The 17027-nt window shown below is 40.9% G+C and overlaps 1 pseudogene; it reads right to left on the bottom strand.

Moving 5' to 3' along the window:
- Positions 1-9673: 9673 nt before the first annotated feature.
- On the bottom strand, positions 9674-10122 carry LOC118570057 (annotated as a pseudogene).
- Between the last annotated feature and the right edge of the window lie 6905 nt (positions 10123-17027).

The following is a 17027-nucleotide window of genomic DNA, read 5'->3' as shown; positions in this document are numbered from 1 at the left end:
GTGCCTAACTGATATTAATTAGTCACATCAATATTAACAATCAAAGCTAGGCTGTTATTAATGTTATTATGTCAACTCGATACAAGCTAGAGTCATTTTGGAAGAGGGAATTGGTTGAGAAGATGTGTCCACCAGATTGGCCAATACACAAGACTGCGATACATTTTGTTAATTCGTGACTGATGGGAGAGAGGCCAGGCCATTGTGGGTGGGGCCATCCCAGGGCTGGTGGTCCTGGGTTCTATAAGAAAGCAGGCTGAGCAAGCCACCAAGAGGAAGCCAGTAAGCAGCATTCCTCCATAGCTACTGCTTCAGTTCCTGCCTCCGGATTCCTGCCCTAATTGCGTTCTTGCCCTGGCTTTCCTCAGTGATGGACTGTGATGTGGAAGTGTAAGCTGAAATAAACCCTTTGTTTCCAAGTTGCTTTTGGTTTTGGTGTTTTATTACAGTAAGAGAAAACCTAAGACAGTAAATATGCTTTTTCACCTTTTTATTTTCATATTTATTTTTATTACTTTTGTTTGTTTGTTTGTTTTGGTTTTTTGTTTTTCGAGGCAGTGTTTCTCTGTGTAGCTTTGGTGCCTGTCCTGAATCTCCCTCTGTAGACCAGGCTGGCTTTGAACTCAGAGATTTGCCTGGCTCTGCCTCCCGAGTGCTACCACTGCCCAGTTATTTTTATTACTTTTAAGTGTGTGTGTGTGTGTGTGTGTGTGTGTGTGTGAGTGTTACTGGATCCCCTTGGAGATCTAGTTACAGATGCCTGTAACCCACGGAATGCAGGTGCTAGGAACTGAACTCAGATCCTTTGCAAGAGTGCTCTTAAACACTGAGGCTTCTCCAGCCTCCCCGAGCCCCTTTTTTCATCCTTCCCCCCTCTTTGATATTTATTTTGTTTTTTCTTACAATATATTTTGATCATATCCTTCCCCTCCTCAACTCCTCCCAATTACTCTCTGCCTCCTTACATACTTAACCTGGTGTGTTTTCTTTCTGTCTTTATAAAAGCAAAAACAAAAATAAAAAATTGAAACAAAAAACCAGTAAGATAAAAAAAATACCAAAATGGAACAAAAAGCAACCCCAAAACGCACACAAAATGGACTCCATTTTGGGTTGGTCAACTGCTCCTGAGCATGCAGCCTGTCCTGGGGTGTGCCTTATAGACTCAGTGATACTCCACTGGAGAAATCTGATTTTCCCTTTCCCAGAAGGCATCAGCTGCAGATAACTTCCTGGTGAGGGGTGGGACTATTTATCTACCTCCTTTCTCAGTGCTGAGCTTGCACAGGTCCTATGTATGCTGTCACAGTCTCTGTGAGTGAATGTATGTATCAATCCCCTTGTATTGGGAAGACACTCTTTCCTTAGGGTCATCCACCACTTCTGGCACCTACAGTCTCCCACTTCTTCTGTATAGGTCCCTGAGCTTTGAGAGGAGGTGTTCAGCAAAGACATCCCACTTAGGACTGAGTGCTCCAAAGTCTCTCAATGTCTGCACATTGCCCAGTGGTGGGTCTCTGTGTTAATCACCACCCACTGAAAAAAGGAAGTTCTCGGATGAGGGCTGAGCAATGTACTGATCTATGGGCATAATAACATGTCATTAGAAGTCATTTTATTGCTATGTTCCTTTAGCAGAATAACAGTAGTAGCTTTTCTCCTGGAGCTCATGGCCTGTCTAGAACAGCATGTCATTAGAAGTCACTTTATTTCTATGTTCCTTTAGCAGAAAAACAGTAGTAGATTTTCTCCTGGAGCTTCTTGGCTACTTCATCAGTGTCAGGTATGGATTCCACTGAGTGGAGTGGGCCAATCAAAAAGTGGTTGGTTACTCCTATAGCATTTATCCACTAATGCACCAGTAGAAGGGGGTTTGTAGTTGGGTGGGTTTTTTTTGTTTTGTTTTGTTTGTTTGTTTGTTTAATTTTATTTTTTGAGACAGGTTTCTCTGTCTAGCCTTGGCCATTTTGGAACTTTCTCTGTAGACCAGGCTGGCCTCGAACTCACTGAGATCCAACTGCCTCTGCCTCCCCAGTGCTGGGATTAAAGGTGTGCGCCACCACCCCCTGGTTATGTAGCTGGGTGATATGGATGATTACTTTTCTTCTTTGGTAGCATGTAGAGTACCTTCCAGTAACATCGAGGCTAATCTGTAGGGTTGAAGCTTCTATTTAGGCATCATCTTGATTTTACCATGTTTGATGACATAGTAAGTGCCATCTTCAAGCCTTACTGTCAGGTTGTGGAGAGTAACCAACAGCTGTGGCAATATCCTGTAATGTCTGGGCAAGGGGTGGGAGGGTGTCCATGGGACCCCTTTGGCCAGGGGCTCAACACGATGTAACCCATTCCTTCCACTGGAAGTTTTATTTGGTGGCATAAGATGTCTAGTTGGGGCATTCTCTCCCTGTTATATAGTGACTTCATTTAAATACTTTTCATAGATGTATATATATTTAGAAAGCTTCTGCAATAATAGGTTTCTGTATACATTTTCAAAAGACCTTTCATGTTAGCTCGCCCTCCCCACATTCCCTCTTTCACCCTGCCCACTCATTCCCCCCGCCATTTAATTCTCCTATTCTAGTTTTCTCTTCACTTCTTTATAACGCTGTACTCTGCTTCCCCTTCCTTGGGAGAAGCCCCTCCCCCAAGTCCATTACTAGATACATCCTTCGTTATTCAGAGTGAAGCACACATATTGAAAACTTAAAAGTCAACATCCAAAGTGAAGAGAAAACATGTGCTGTGGATATCACTCTGTATAAATAAAATGTTGATTGGCCAGTAGCCAGGCAGGAAGTATAGGCAGGACAAGCAGAGAAGAGAATTCTGGGAAGTAGAAGGCTGGGGCAGAGAGACACGGCCAGCTGCCGCCATGACAAGAAAGATGTAAGGTACTGGTAAACTACGAGCCATATGGCAACTTATAGATTAATAGAAATGGGTTAATTTAAGATAGAAGAAACAGATAACAAGAAGCCTGCCACAGCCATACAGTTTGTAAACAATGTAAGTTTCTGTGTGCTTTCTTGGTTGGGTCTGAGTGACTGTGGGACTAGCAGGTAAGGGAGATTTGTCCTGACTGTGGGCCAGGCAGGAAAACTCTAACTACAAATGGCACCCAACGTGTTGGCAAGAGTTTCCACCTAAAACCTGAGAAAAAAGATTCTAAAACGGAGCTAAAAACAGCTTCCTAGTTGTCTCTCTCAAGTTAGCGGCAACCTGCCAGTTTGAGCTACTATGGCGGGTTCCTGGCGTGTATGTCTGACCTGTAGTGCGGTGGGAATGAGGAGTCTACAAGTGGCACTTTACTCTGCTGCGTGTTAGATTTAGCCTTTGCTAGTTAAAAAAAAAAAAAAAAAAAAAAAAAAAGGGTTTCTGGGCTATGCACTTCTTTGATAGAACTGCTTCTGATAGTTGATGGTACACATGGCTCCAGACCCAGAGCTGGCAGTAAACTGTACCATCGCCATGTTGGGAAGCTGAGGTGGGCGGAGTCAGCAGCCACAGCGGTGTTTCAGTCTTACAAAGATGGATATTACACAGAGAATCTGGTTTGTCTTGTCTTTGGGATTTTTAACTGCAGAAAAAGATTTGATCGTAAAAGCTGTTGAGTTAAACAAATATGTAAATTTTAAAGGTACCTTGACTTCAAAATTTGGATATAAGGATATGTTGCTTTGGAAAAGAGTCTCTGCTTTTCTTTCCACAGAAAGCCAGAGGCTATGGATTTGTTCCAGATTAAGATACATCAGGTTTGATCAGCCAAGACCACCTGAAAGGTCTCCGATGACACAATGGCCCAGGTGATCCAACATCCAGAATGGTTTTAAGGCAACTGGCTCAGAGGTTTACCCTCACAGACTACTCCATAATCCTAAAATTTTCTTTGTGTCACCATAAGATACAGCGCCCCCCTCCAGCAGGAAATAGTAAGAAAAACTACGCCCAATTTCCCAAAATTACCAAGCTGGCTTTGAAGATGGAATTGGCTCACTCCTTCTCTAAACCCAGACATATTGACAAAAAAAAAAAAAAAAGGTTAAGAGATTCGAGATTCTTATGTCCCAAATCAGAAAAGCCCTCTGATGTGGGACAGAGAAAAACCAATATTTTTATTTAAATCAGGTTGATTATAAATGTGATCTCTCTCTAAAGAAAAAAAAAGGGGGGATATGATATAGATATAATAGGATAAAAGGGGAGATTAATGAACTTACTTTTAAAGAGCAACAATTTGTTTAAAATGTTTTACATTGGTATAGATTTTAGTCTATTGATACAAACTTAAAGTTAATTTTGTTATACTGTGTGTATATTTCTACTCTTGTTCAAGGTATTATGTTTATATAGCTCATTTTAAATTGTAATGAATAAGTAAAAATAGATTAATAATTAGTCATCTATGATAATCATACTCATAGTCATGTTAGTTAAGTCTTCTAGATATACATAGAGATATTTCAGATAGATAAGTAATCTTCAAATACTTCAAAGACCTACAGAATATGGCATTTAAAATATTTTTTAAATTCAAACTTTCTGGACAATGAGACATGTCTGCTCCTGGCAACACCGATTTACTTCAGAGAGGAGGATGGACATTGGAGACACTTCATATGAAATTTATCTTCACCTTGGCAAAAACAGCCATTTGGGCAAGAAACTGTTCTTGCCTGGACTGCTTGATCAACTGGACATGCAGGACCCATAGAAAGGTGACCACTGAACTTTGCTTAACAAAATGGTCCTTCAGCTTCTTGCTTCGCAGAGGAAACTGCCAGACATTCTACAGGACACTGAAAAAAGTGACCAAGAGACTCTAGCCTTGTGGGCTGAAGACAAATGCCCCAACTTTACAAAGGAACATTAGATGACTGTCCAGGCTGCCAGCTGTCTCTGTCTACTCTGACAAGACTCCCGAAAGTTGCTTGCATCTTTCTCCCGGTTCTCAGGTAATAATATAACCTTCTGGGGTCTTTGATGTGGTTGAAGACTAGATAGTTATAATTTCCTCAGTTATGATAAAAGGTAAGTTAGATATAAAACCTTAAACTCACAAATGTAAGATAGATAGGATATATTCTTAAATATTGTAACTATAATTCTTGCTTGATAATTGTTTTGTTATCTGTAATTGTACTATGTTAAAGTTAATCTTCCTTTTTTAACAAAAAAGAAAAGGGGAAGTGCTGTGGATATCACTCTGTATAAATAAAATGTTGATTGGCCAGTAGCCAGGCAGGAAGTATAGGCAGGACAAGCAAAGAAGAGAATTCTGGGAAGTGGAAGGCTGGGGCAGAGAGACATGGCCAGCTGCTGCCATGACAAGAAAGATGTAAGGTACTGGTAAACTACGAGCCATGTGGCAACTTATAGATTAATAGAAATGGGTTAATTTAAGATAGAAGAAACAGATAACAAGAAGCCTGCCACGGCCATACAGTTTGTAAACAATATAAGTCTCTGTGTGCTTACTTGGTTGGGTCTGAGCAACTGTGGGACTGGCGGGTAAGGGAGATTTGTCCTGACTGTGGGCCAACTACAAGCATGCACTATTTGCTTTTTAGGTATGGGTTACCTCACTTAGGAGGATTTATTTTCTAGCTCCATCCATTTACCTGCAAATTTCATTTTTCTTAGCAGCTGAATAATATTACATAGTGTAAATGTACCAAATTTTCACTATTCATTCATCAATTAATGGTCATGTAGGCTGTTTCCAATTTCTGGCATTTTTATATTTTTGGTTGTGAGCCTAGCCTTTAACGTCTGAGCCATCTCTCCAGCCCTCTGGCAACTATGAGAAAAAATGAACATGGATGGGCAAGCAACTCTGTAGAAAGACATAGGGTTCTCTGGATATATGCCCAAGAGTGGTATAGCTGGGTCATACAGTAGATTAATGCCCAGCTTCCTGAGAAACCATCATACCGATTTCCATAGTGGCTGTACAAGTTTGCAGTCCCATCAATGAGTAAGTGTTCTTTTTTCTCAAAATCCTTGCCAGCATGTACTATCTTTTTTTTTTTTTTTAAACTGATCTTGGCCATTCTGACCAGCCAAGATGAACTCTCAAAGAGGATCTAATTTGCATTTCCCTGAAAGCTAAAGATGTTGAACATTTAAAAAAAAATGTTTCTTACTGGGCAGTTGTGCATGCCTTTAATCCCAGCACTTAAGAGGCAGAGGCAGGTGAATCTCTAAATTTGAGGCCATCCTGGTCTACAGAGAGAGTTCCAGAACAGCCAGGGCTACACAGATAAACCCTGTCTTGAAAAACAAAACAAACAATAACAAAAATGTTTCTCAGTCATTTGTATTTCATCTTTTGAGAACTTTCTGCTTAGTTGTACATATCATTTTTAAATTGGGTTGTTATCTTGATGTTTATTTTTTTTAGTTTTTTATATATTGTCAATATTAACCCTCTATCAGATGTATAGTTGGTAAATACTTTCTCTCTCATTCTGCAGGCTGACACTTTGCTTGAATGATGGCATTTTTTGTTATACAGAAGCTTTTCAGCGTCATGAGGCCCCATTTATTAATTGTTGGTCTTAATGTCTATGCTATCAGTGTCCTTTTCAGAAAGTCCTGTCCTATGCCCATGAGTTCAAGACCATTCTCTACTTTTTCTCTATCAGATTCAGAGTATCTATCTGGTCTGATGTTGAGGTCCTAGAATAATTTGTAGTTGAGTTATGGGCAGGATGATAGATATGGATCTATTTTCATTCTTGTACATGCAGCTACACAGCTTGGCCAGCACCATTTGTTGAAGATGCTGTCTTTTCTCCAGTGCATATTTTTTGCTTCTTTGTCAAAAATTATGTCTGTAGGTGTGTGGAACTGTGTCTAAATTTTCAATTCTATTCCATTGATCAACATGTCTGGGTTTTTTTAATTATTTTTTATTTTTATTTTATGAGCATTCATGTTTTGCCTGTATGTATCTCTGTGTGAGGGTGTCAGATCTTGTATTTACAGACAGCTGACATGTGGGTGCTGGGAATTGAACCTGGGTTCTCTGGAAGAGCAGTCAGTGCTCTTAATCCCTGAGCCATCACTCCAGCCCCCACATGTCTGTTTTTATGCTAATACCATGTTGTTTTTAGCACTATAATTCTGTAGTACAACTTGAAACCTGGGATGGTGATACCTCAGCAGTTCCTTTTTTATTCATGTTTTTGTTAGCTTGTTTTTGCTATCCTTGGTTATTTTTATGTGTGTGTGTTCCATATGAAGCTGAAGATTGTTTTATAATTTCTGTGAAGAGCTGTGTTGGAATTTTGATGAGGACTACATTGAATCTATAGGTGCTTTTGGTAGAATGATCATTTTCACAGTATTATTCCTACAAGTTGATGAGCAGGGGTGGTCTTTCTATCTTCTGAGGTCTTCTTCAATTTCTTTCTTCAGTGTCTTAAAGTTTTATTATACAAGTCTTTCACTTGGTTAGAGTTATTTCAAGGTAGTTTTTCTTCCTTCCTTCCTTCCTTCCTTCCTTCCTTCCTTCCTTCCTTCCTTCCTTCCTTCCTTCCTTTCCTTCCTTCCTGTTTGCCATTTGTATATGGGAAGGCTACTGATTTTTGTGTTAATTTTGAATTCTGCTACCTAGCTAAAGTGTTTAGAACTCTAGAAGATTCCTGGTTATTTTTAGGGTCTTCTATACATAAAATAAAATCACACCTTCTGCAAATAAAGATACGTTGACTTCTTCCTTCCCTATTTGTATTCCCTTGATCTCCTTCAGTTGTCCTATTGCTCTAGCTAAGACTTCAACTACTGTATTGAGTAGGTATGGAGAGAGGGAACAGTTTTGTTCCTGATTTTACTGGCTATACTTTGAGTTTCTCTCCATTTAGAATGATGTTGGCTGTGGGCATGCTGTAGACTGCTTTTATTATGTTGAGGTATTTGTCTTGTAATTTCTAGTCTCTCCAGGGACTTTTATCATGAAGGGGTGTTGGATTTTGTCAAAGGCCTTTTCTCCATTTCATCCGATGATCATGCGTTTTTTTTGATTTTTTTTTTTTTGTCTTTGAATCCTTTTATGTGGTGAATTATGTTTATTGATTTATGTATGTTGAACCATTCCTGCATCTCTGAGATAAAACCAATTTTACCATGGTGGATGTTTTTAATGTGTTCTTGAACCCTGTTTCCAAAGTATCTTATTCAGAGTTTTTGCATGTATATTCATAAAGGATATTGGTATACAATTTTCTTTTTTTGTTGGGTCTTGGTGAAATTTTGATATCAGGGTAATAGAACCTTATAAAAAGAATTAGGAAATGTTCCTTCAGCTTCTATTGTATAGAATCCACACTCAGCTCTTACTTCTACTATTTATATTTTTACACAAAGTTTATTTCTGAGCTGGGCATGGTGGTGTGCCTACAATCCTAGCACTTGGGAGGCTAAGGAAGGAAGACTGAAACATTGAGGCCAGCCTAAGCTTCACCACAAATTCCAGGCCAACCTTGGATACAGAATGAGATCCTGTCAAAAACAAATGATACACTTACAAAAAAAAAAAAAAAAAAAAAAAAAAAAGATGGCCAGATGGTGGTGGTGGTATACACCTTTAATCCCAGCACTCGGAAGGTGGGGTTTGTGAGTTTGAGGTCAGCCTAGTCTACAAAGTGATTTCCAGGACAGCCAGGGGTGTTACAGAGATACCGTCTCAAAACAAACAAAAAACAAAAAACAAAAAAAGGAAAAGAAAAACACAGAAAAAAAAAACGATGATGATAATGTATGGTGTGTGTATGTATGTGGGTGGGAGTGTTAGCATGCATGCCATGGGTTTCCAGGGATCAAATTGAGGCTTCAGGTTTGCATGGCAAACTCTTTAACCCATTTTTCTTGAGACAGTCTCTTGTGTAGTCCAGGCTGGGTACGGAACTCAAAGTTGCAATCTTCCTGCTTCAGCCTTCCTAGTGAGTGTAAGTGCCCCAGTGCTTATGTGGAGATCAGAGGACATCACTAGAGTTGATTCTCTCCTTCCACCACGTGGGTGGGTACCGGGGGATTGAACTTAGGTCGTTAGGCTTGGTGGAAATCATCTTTACATGAGCCTTCTTGCTGGCCCTACCTTTCTAATTACTAAGAATACTCCATTACCTTCTTGCTTATGTTTCAAATGAGAAAGCTGCCATCCTTTTCTTTGGTCCTTGGATCTCAGCTTTTATTTCCAGGCTACTTTTAAAGATTTTTTTCTACTTACCACTTGTTGAGTTTTGGTGTCTTCTCCTCATGTTTTGTCTCCTTGGAGTTCATTAAACTTGCTGGATCTATGGGTTTGTTTCGTTTTCATCAAGTTTGGAAAAATTCTGGCCATTACTTTTTCAAATAATTCTTCTGTTCTTCCTTGGGGTATTCCAGTTACTCCTTTGTCACCTGAAGTACCCATAGTTCACTCTTTTCCCAGCTTTTCTCTATGTTGAATTGTTGCACAGTTTCTTTTAGTTGTGTCTTTTGTTACTTTGACTTTGCTGTGATAAAACACCATGTCCAAGGCAACTTATAAAAGAAAGCCTTTAATTTGGCTTACAGTTTCAGAGGTTTAAGAGTCCATGATAGGAAGCAAAGGGAAAACTGAGAGCTCATATCTTTTTTTTTTTTTTAATTCAAAGTGATTTTATTGCTGTGTACACGAGAGAATTTATGCCACAAGAGCAGAGGCTGTGGATGACTCATATTTCCAATTGGGTGGGAGAACTCGCTTAGTCTTATAGTAACAAGCCAGCCGGTGAATTCTGCTATTAGAATCAGGTGGAGTTTAGCATCCTTATCCTTTCTGTTCTGTTCAAGATGCTTTCGGACAGCCTCCGCTTTCTTTATCAAATGGTACAGATCCTCAGGGAGGTCAAGGGCAAGGCCTTTCGACTTAAGGATTCTCAGGATTTTGTTACCAGTCACAAAATGGACCTGCGCCACACCATGCGAGTCCCTCAGGATCACACCTATTTGGGAGGGAATCAGGTCTTTCTTGGCCAGTTTGTAAATTTGTTCCTTCACGTCGTCAGACATCAGCTTCAGCCACGTGGGGACACTACGGTGGGGCAGCACCGACTGGGACAGGCCCTTCCCTGGAGCGTGCATGTGACCCATGATGGCGGAGGTCTGGCAGCAAAGAGCGAGAGCTCACATCCTGATCCACAACCGTGAAGCAGGGTGAGAACACTGGGAATGAGTCTTTTCCTCTCCACACAAGTTCCACCAGCTGTGGACCAAGTGTAGAAATATATGGGCCTGTGGGACCCTTTTCATTCAAACCGCCTCATGCCTCAATCTCATAATCTTTCTTTACCTGTGCTGGGGATTGAACCTGGGGCATGCTAGGCAAGCCTCTACCACTGAGCTATATCCCCAGACCTTTGTTTCTCTTCATTTTTGAGATGTGGGTCTTATGTAACCTAGGCTGGTCTTGAACTCACTGTATACTGGAGGATGACCTTTAACTCCTGCTCCTTCTGCCTCTCTCTTCCAAGGTCTGGGATTACAGGCATGAAGCACCACACCACACGTGCTTCTGACTTTTTGGAGACAGGATGCTATTAAATTACTCCATCTGAGAACTTTTGACCTTCCTGCTTCAGTTTCCCGGGTAAATGGAATTACAGGTCTGAGCTGCCAGGTTCAGCTCTTATTTATTGTGAAATGAGTAATCTGCTGTTAATCACATCCAGAAATTCAATTTGGGTTTTTCTTCCTCTTCCTCCTTTCTTTAACCACATTCCTTTCAAAACTTCCCACCTTAATATTTAGTTTATGTGTATGAATGTTGTGCACCATGTGCATAGTGTCTCTGGAGACCAGAAGGTGTGGATTCCCTGGAACTGGAGTTACAAATGGTTATGCACCACCATGTCCTGGGAACTGAGCCTGGGTCCTATCAAGTGCTGAGCCATCTCTCCAACTCCTCTGTTTAACTATTTGAATCTATGGAATGCAGGTGTAACAATTCTATTAATGTCACTCTCTGCTAATGGACCCTCCGTATCCGTTGGGACTTCTTTTGGTTACTCTTATTATTGTGCTTTCCTGTCTCCTGCAGGCCTACCAGTTTTTGAGTGGATGCCAGATATTTTACCAAGATGCTGGATATTTTTATATTCTTACAGTATCTTTTTAGTCTTATTCTGCTATATCCATTTTAAAACTGCTTTGCTTTGAGCCAGAGTCTCATTCTAGGCCAAGCAGACCTGGCAATTACTCTGTAACCCAGTCTGGCCTAGAGCTCATCTTGATGCTACAGGCGTGAATCACCACACCCAGCCTAATCTAGGAAATACTTAATGGGCTTGGAAAAACAGTTTGATTTTTTCAAGTCTTGTTTTTATGACTTGTTAGGCAGGTCCATCACAGTGCTTGTCCAAGTTAATTGTTCCTCACTTATGAGACAAGACCTTCATGGGTACTGATAATTAGTCTGTTTTTGTTTTTCAAATGCAACACCCTCTTTATTTTCCAATTACTGAAATCAGTCAAATATTAAATAATTTAATTTCAAAGTGTTACTTATACATAAAAACTACATGTAATAGTAACCTTTTACTTGAAAAGTAAAAGATGAAATATTACATTCACTTCCTTGCATACTGTCCATAACGCTGACAGGCTTTGTATATGGAGGTAGTATGTACACGTGTGGAGGTGTACTCTGTTTATGGCTCTCTGCCATATTTCCTTGACACAAGGTCTCTCACTGAGCCTGGTGCTAGGCTGGTGCCGGCAAATCACTGTCTACTCCCTATAATATGCTGTTAGTTACATCGTACTGGGTATCTGAATTCAGGTCTTCATTTGTGTGAAGCATTTTTATTCATAAAGTCATCTTCCCAACTCTGCAAAGCTTTCTAAATACTTGTTGTTTTTTAGGAAAGCACATTTGGAAAGACAACCACACTAGTGCCACTAAAAGTCACACCACATTACCAGATTATTGTCCTTGCAATTCAACTCAAACTTAAGTCTCAACTTTATCCCAAAGCATAAAGGCATTAAACCCCAAATTTGAGGCTGGAGAGATGGCTCAGCAGTTTTTAGCACTTGTTGCTCTTGTACAGGACATAGGTTTGCTTCCCAAAATCCACATGGTGATTCACAGCCATCCCTAGCTCCAGTTCTAGATCAGATGCCCTTGTTTGACCTCCATGGGCACTGAGCATGCACACAATGCACCTACATACATTGAAGAAAAACACTCATATACATAAAACAAAATATATAAATCTAAAAGGAAATCTGAGCAAATAAACTTTCTCATATTGAACAACCTCCCCCCAATTTAGCTAATTAAATATAGTAAATTGAGATTTCATAAAAGTACCTTTTAAGCTGGGCGGTGATGGCGCACGCCTTTAATCCCAGCACTCGGGAGGCAGAGGCAGGCGGATCTCTGTGTGTTCGAGGCCAGCCTGGTCTACAGAGCGAGATCCAGGACAGGCACCAAAAACTATACAGAGAAACCCTGTCTTGAAAGAGAGAGAGAGAAAGAGAGAGAGAGAGAGAGAGAGAGAGAGAGACTCTTAAAAAACTTTTCCTGACAATACTGAATGTTAACTGTCAGTTTCGATGGTTTGAAAGATAGCTCAATGGGTAAAAGGACCTTAGTTTGATCCCTGGATCCCATCCATGGTGGAAGGTGAGAAGCAACTCCTGAAAGCTGTCCTCCGACTGTCATATGTACCTCTATGGCACCCACACCTCCACATTCAATACTAAAAAATTAAAATTAATAAGACTGGATTAAAAAAACATTTCTTTGCTTATAGACATGTTTTCCTCCTAAATAACACAAAGAGCCTTGTGTTTTAGCGTTCTCTGTGACTAATCATTTTTTTTTAACTTTATGAATGTGTGCTTTGATATTTTGGGTTCTTGCTAATCCCAGAGTGCTGCTCTCAGGATCAGCTACTTCCTAATGATTGTAAATACTGTGCCTGCCAGTGTGGTTCTCATATACAGACCAGTCAGTCCTGGACCCCTGTCCCCTCCTTTATCTGACGTGTACACAAAGCCCAGGGTTAATAACTTGAGAGCTGAAGAGCACTCCTGTTACCCAGAGCCCACTGAAATTAAACTTGTCTCACATAGAAATCAAGTCCCTGAGCCATATTCTCCCCTTGTTCCCTCTGCTTCCTAACTCGACCTTAGTGCGTCTCCAGGCAAACTGACTTTTCCAGAAAAATGCCATGCCTGTTAAAGATTCAAGACTGATTGGCTGTGGAGATGTTATTTGTGAGATCCGAGCCATTTTATCTCCATTTATCTTTGGTCCACTTAGTAGCCACCTCTGTGTCTGGCCTAATATCCTGTGAGTAAACCTTGTGGGATGTATTGCTAGACCACCAGCCTTCAACAACTCAGAGCTAACAGTGTCAAACAGCACTGGAGATCTACAGTAAGAGAATTTCCTGCTTACTGTGGCCTTCTCAGATCCATGTTCTATGGACTACTCAAGACTGACCTGCACACATCCTGAGTTCTTCAGGCTTCAGTAAGGTTCAGTCCCTGCCTTCTGGTCTACACGGTGGAATAATGTCCTTGTAAAGTATAAGCCGGACAATGGGTAACTCCCCTATTTATTAGGAATCAGTTTTCTTCAGTATCTGAGGCCTGCGATTTTAAAAACTAATTTCATGTATTTTGTCCGCTTTCTTTTTTCAGGGACAATTGTAAATCTAATTACCTTTTGCTTTTGCCAATAGCAGAAAACAAAACAAAACAAAACCCACCTATACACTTAATATAGAATGTCAGCAAGAAACTTGGTGGGACAGTTGGTACCACAGATTCGTGAGGACTCTAAACTTTCCTGTATATAGGAAGATAATAGCTGTGGTAGTCAGAACTAATGTTACATGTTGGCCTTTTGGGGAGATGAGTTACTGTTTTATGGTATCACATTTTATTCTTTTTAAAAAAACTAATTTTTTTTTTTTTTTTTTTTTTTTGAGACAGGATCTCACTATCTCCGGCTGGCCTGGAACTCCATACAAAGACCAGGCTGACCTCAAGCTCATAGATCTGCCTGCCTCTGACTCTCAAGTGTGATTAAAGGCATGCACCACCACATCTGATCTAAACCTGGCCATGTTCCCCAAAGAATGTCTAACTCAAGAAAGCCTTAAGACAATGGGCTGAGCACTAGCTCAATGGCAGAGTTCTTCCTTAGCACATGTAAGGCTCTGTATTCAATTCTAGCACTCAACCAGACCATCCTACAGATATTCCTTTTACTACTACTACACACACGTGTGTGTATGTTATATGTAATATATTTTAGTACTATATACACACATTAGTAATCATTAGTAATGATTACTAATGATTGTCAGGCAAGCTAAAATCTTTAACAAGGAATCCCCAAAACCAAAAAGGTAGAAAAACTTATGTAAGGAGACAAAAATGTCGGACACGTTAATGTTTCCAGAGAGAAGACACTATCATCAAGGAATAGGGAACCATTACCCTCAAAACAACACTTCAGGATGTTCGGAAAACCAACTCGGGGTTATCATCATTCTTAAAGGCTGGCTAGATGATTCAGTGGGTAAAAGTGTTTGCTGCCAAACCTGATGACGTGAGTCTCTCCCTCCCCCCCAGAATCCAAAAGTTGCCCGTAGACTGTCACAGGCATACCACGGAAGGAAATTATTAACAAATAAGACAAGAAAGGTTTCCCAGGAGAGGGCAGGATCCATTCTGAGTTCATCATGGCTTGCACAACACATGCACATCTGTCTCAAGGTATGGACACAGTGACATTTCATAACACCTGCCTTCAAAATTCTGAAGTGTTGTATAGTGATGTCCTGGAGATAAAACATCCTGTTGATGGAAACTCATGGGATATTTGAAGGGGACATTGAACCTCCACCCTGCGGGAAGCTCCTTAAACTCAGGAACTGAGCAACTCAAAAGGATTCAGGGTGTCCCTGAAACTGATTCACCATGCTCCTACCTTCCTAAGCACATGCAAGCAGTAAGGACCGCTGCCACACTTAGACAAGCTGAGTTGCCTAGAAGAGGCTCAGACCAGCCCAGGTGAGCTGCCTGTGGGCCATGCAGTGCACTCTGGGTTTCATAAGCTGTCACCCATGCTGGGGTGAGTCTTGGTGGTGCATCTGTGATTTTCTGCTCCCTTCATCCATACTCCTATGAACAGCCCTAATAAAATCCACTAGCTCACCAAGTTGGACTCTAATATCTGTACTTTGGTCTGTTGTTGGCTCCCTATTTGGGATGAGTAGATGCTTGCTCATGTATCCCCAGGAATAGTCATTCAATATGATAGAAAATGGGTTCCATCTTTGAATATCTTCAGATAGGTAGTTTAAAATATAAAACAATAAACCAAGAGGAAGAGCCTACACAGAATACAGGAGCTAAGCTGAGGAAGGGCATGGCAGGAACTTCAGATGACACCAATGAGGCAGACCAGCTCAGACTGGACAGATATAGGAAAACTGATACAGATAATGACTCAAGGCCTTTATTTGAGTTAGGAATACACAGAAACTAAAGCTGAGAAGTATTGGCAAGGATATTATCACTCCTTAGGAAAGTTCTTCAGCAATCTACTTCGTGGCTCACCAGTAAGACTTTAACCAGTCACAATCTACCAACCAGTATAGCAGTAGCAGAATTACAATCAGGAAGACAGGTAATAAGGAATACAAATACACACAATAACCAGGAGAAGGAATCCAAGATAATGTAGAAAAATGGGACAGCAGGAGTAAGCACATGGACACATTTGAATGCAACCAGTTGTGAGTAGAAAGCAGGAAGAAAAAAATGAGGGAGATGGGCAGAATTGCTTGCTGTTTGCAAGGTGAACCTTGATAACCTAAGTTTGATTCCCAAGAGGGTAGAAGAACCAACTCCCAAAAGTTGTCCTCTGACTTCCACATGTGTGCTGGCATGCACCCTCAACAAAAAACCAAAACCCAAAACTCACAGTATCTGTAACTGGAGTTCTACTGAGGCAAAGGCTAAGGTGAAATCAAGGTTTTGCTTTTAGCTGGGCATAGTGGCACACACCTTTACTCACAGCACTGGGGAAGCAGATTCAAGTGCATCTCTGAATCTGAGGCCACCTGGTGTACAGAGTAAGTAGGACTACTTAACCAGGAAGGACTAGAGAGAACCCGTTTGAACTGCCCTCTCCACCTTACCCCCACTTTTTGCAACCCACAGTCATGGCTGAGGGTAGAAGGTATTGCTGCTGGTGTGGATAAGGATGCTAACATTTCACCACATAAGCAGCTAGTGACTACGCTCATCCATGATGGCTTACTGGGTAGAGTTTGCCTACTAAGGTCGCAAGCTCATGCTTGATTCCAATCCCGAGGAGAGAGCCAATGCATGTCAAGTTGGTGGAGGTAACAATTAATTATTAAAGCTGACATGAAACTACTGAAAAGGAAACCTGTAAGATGATCAGTTGCAGCTGTGTGGCAAAGGAATATGGCCAAATAGATAAACAAACAAACAAACTTAGGCTGAGGATCTCAAGAGTACTACAAATGTAAGAAGTGACCAAATAAAGAGTGACTGACCCCTTTCCTCTTGAGCTCATGCCAGAATGAACCTTGGTAACACTTTCTTTCCAACAGCTGAATGATTCAGGCTGTTTTCCCATCTGTGTTTATGTCCAATACGCACTCTGCACACTTCATCCTCCCTTGCCATCTTCCTCAAGTTAATAATTAATGCGCTGTGGAGCCAGCAGAGGAGCCACAGATGGGGTCCTCCAGGAGCCTCTGGATTACTTTTTAGTATCAGAAGCCTGTCCTTCAATGCTGAGGGGCTCTAACTAGAGTACCGATCAGAGTCTGGGACATCTTCCCAGGTCAGGCTGACGGTGTTCCACAAAGGTTAACTGAGCAAAGTGCCACACTGAGTGCACGTGTCAAAGATAACACAGTTCCTGGAGCCTCTCCTAGTTAGCCTTCTCTGAGGCTGTCACTTGCCCCAATAGTACCTAAACACTTATCAATAACTGC

This window comes from Onychomys torridus, chromosome 18, assembly GCF_903995425.1.
Source record: "Onychomys torridus chromosome 18, mOncTor1.1, whole genome shotgun sequence".
Taxonomy (NCBI): Eukaryota; Metazoa; Chordata; class Mammalia; order Rodentia; family Cricetidae; genus Onychomys; species Onychomys torridus.
Note: the sequence above shows the minus strand (reverse complement) of the source record. Positions and strands in the feature narration are given on the sequence as shown.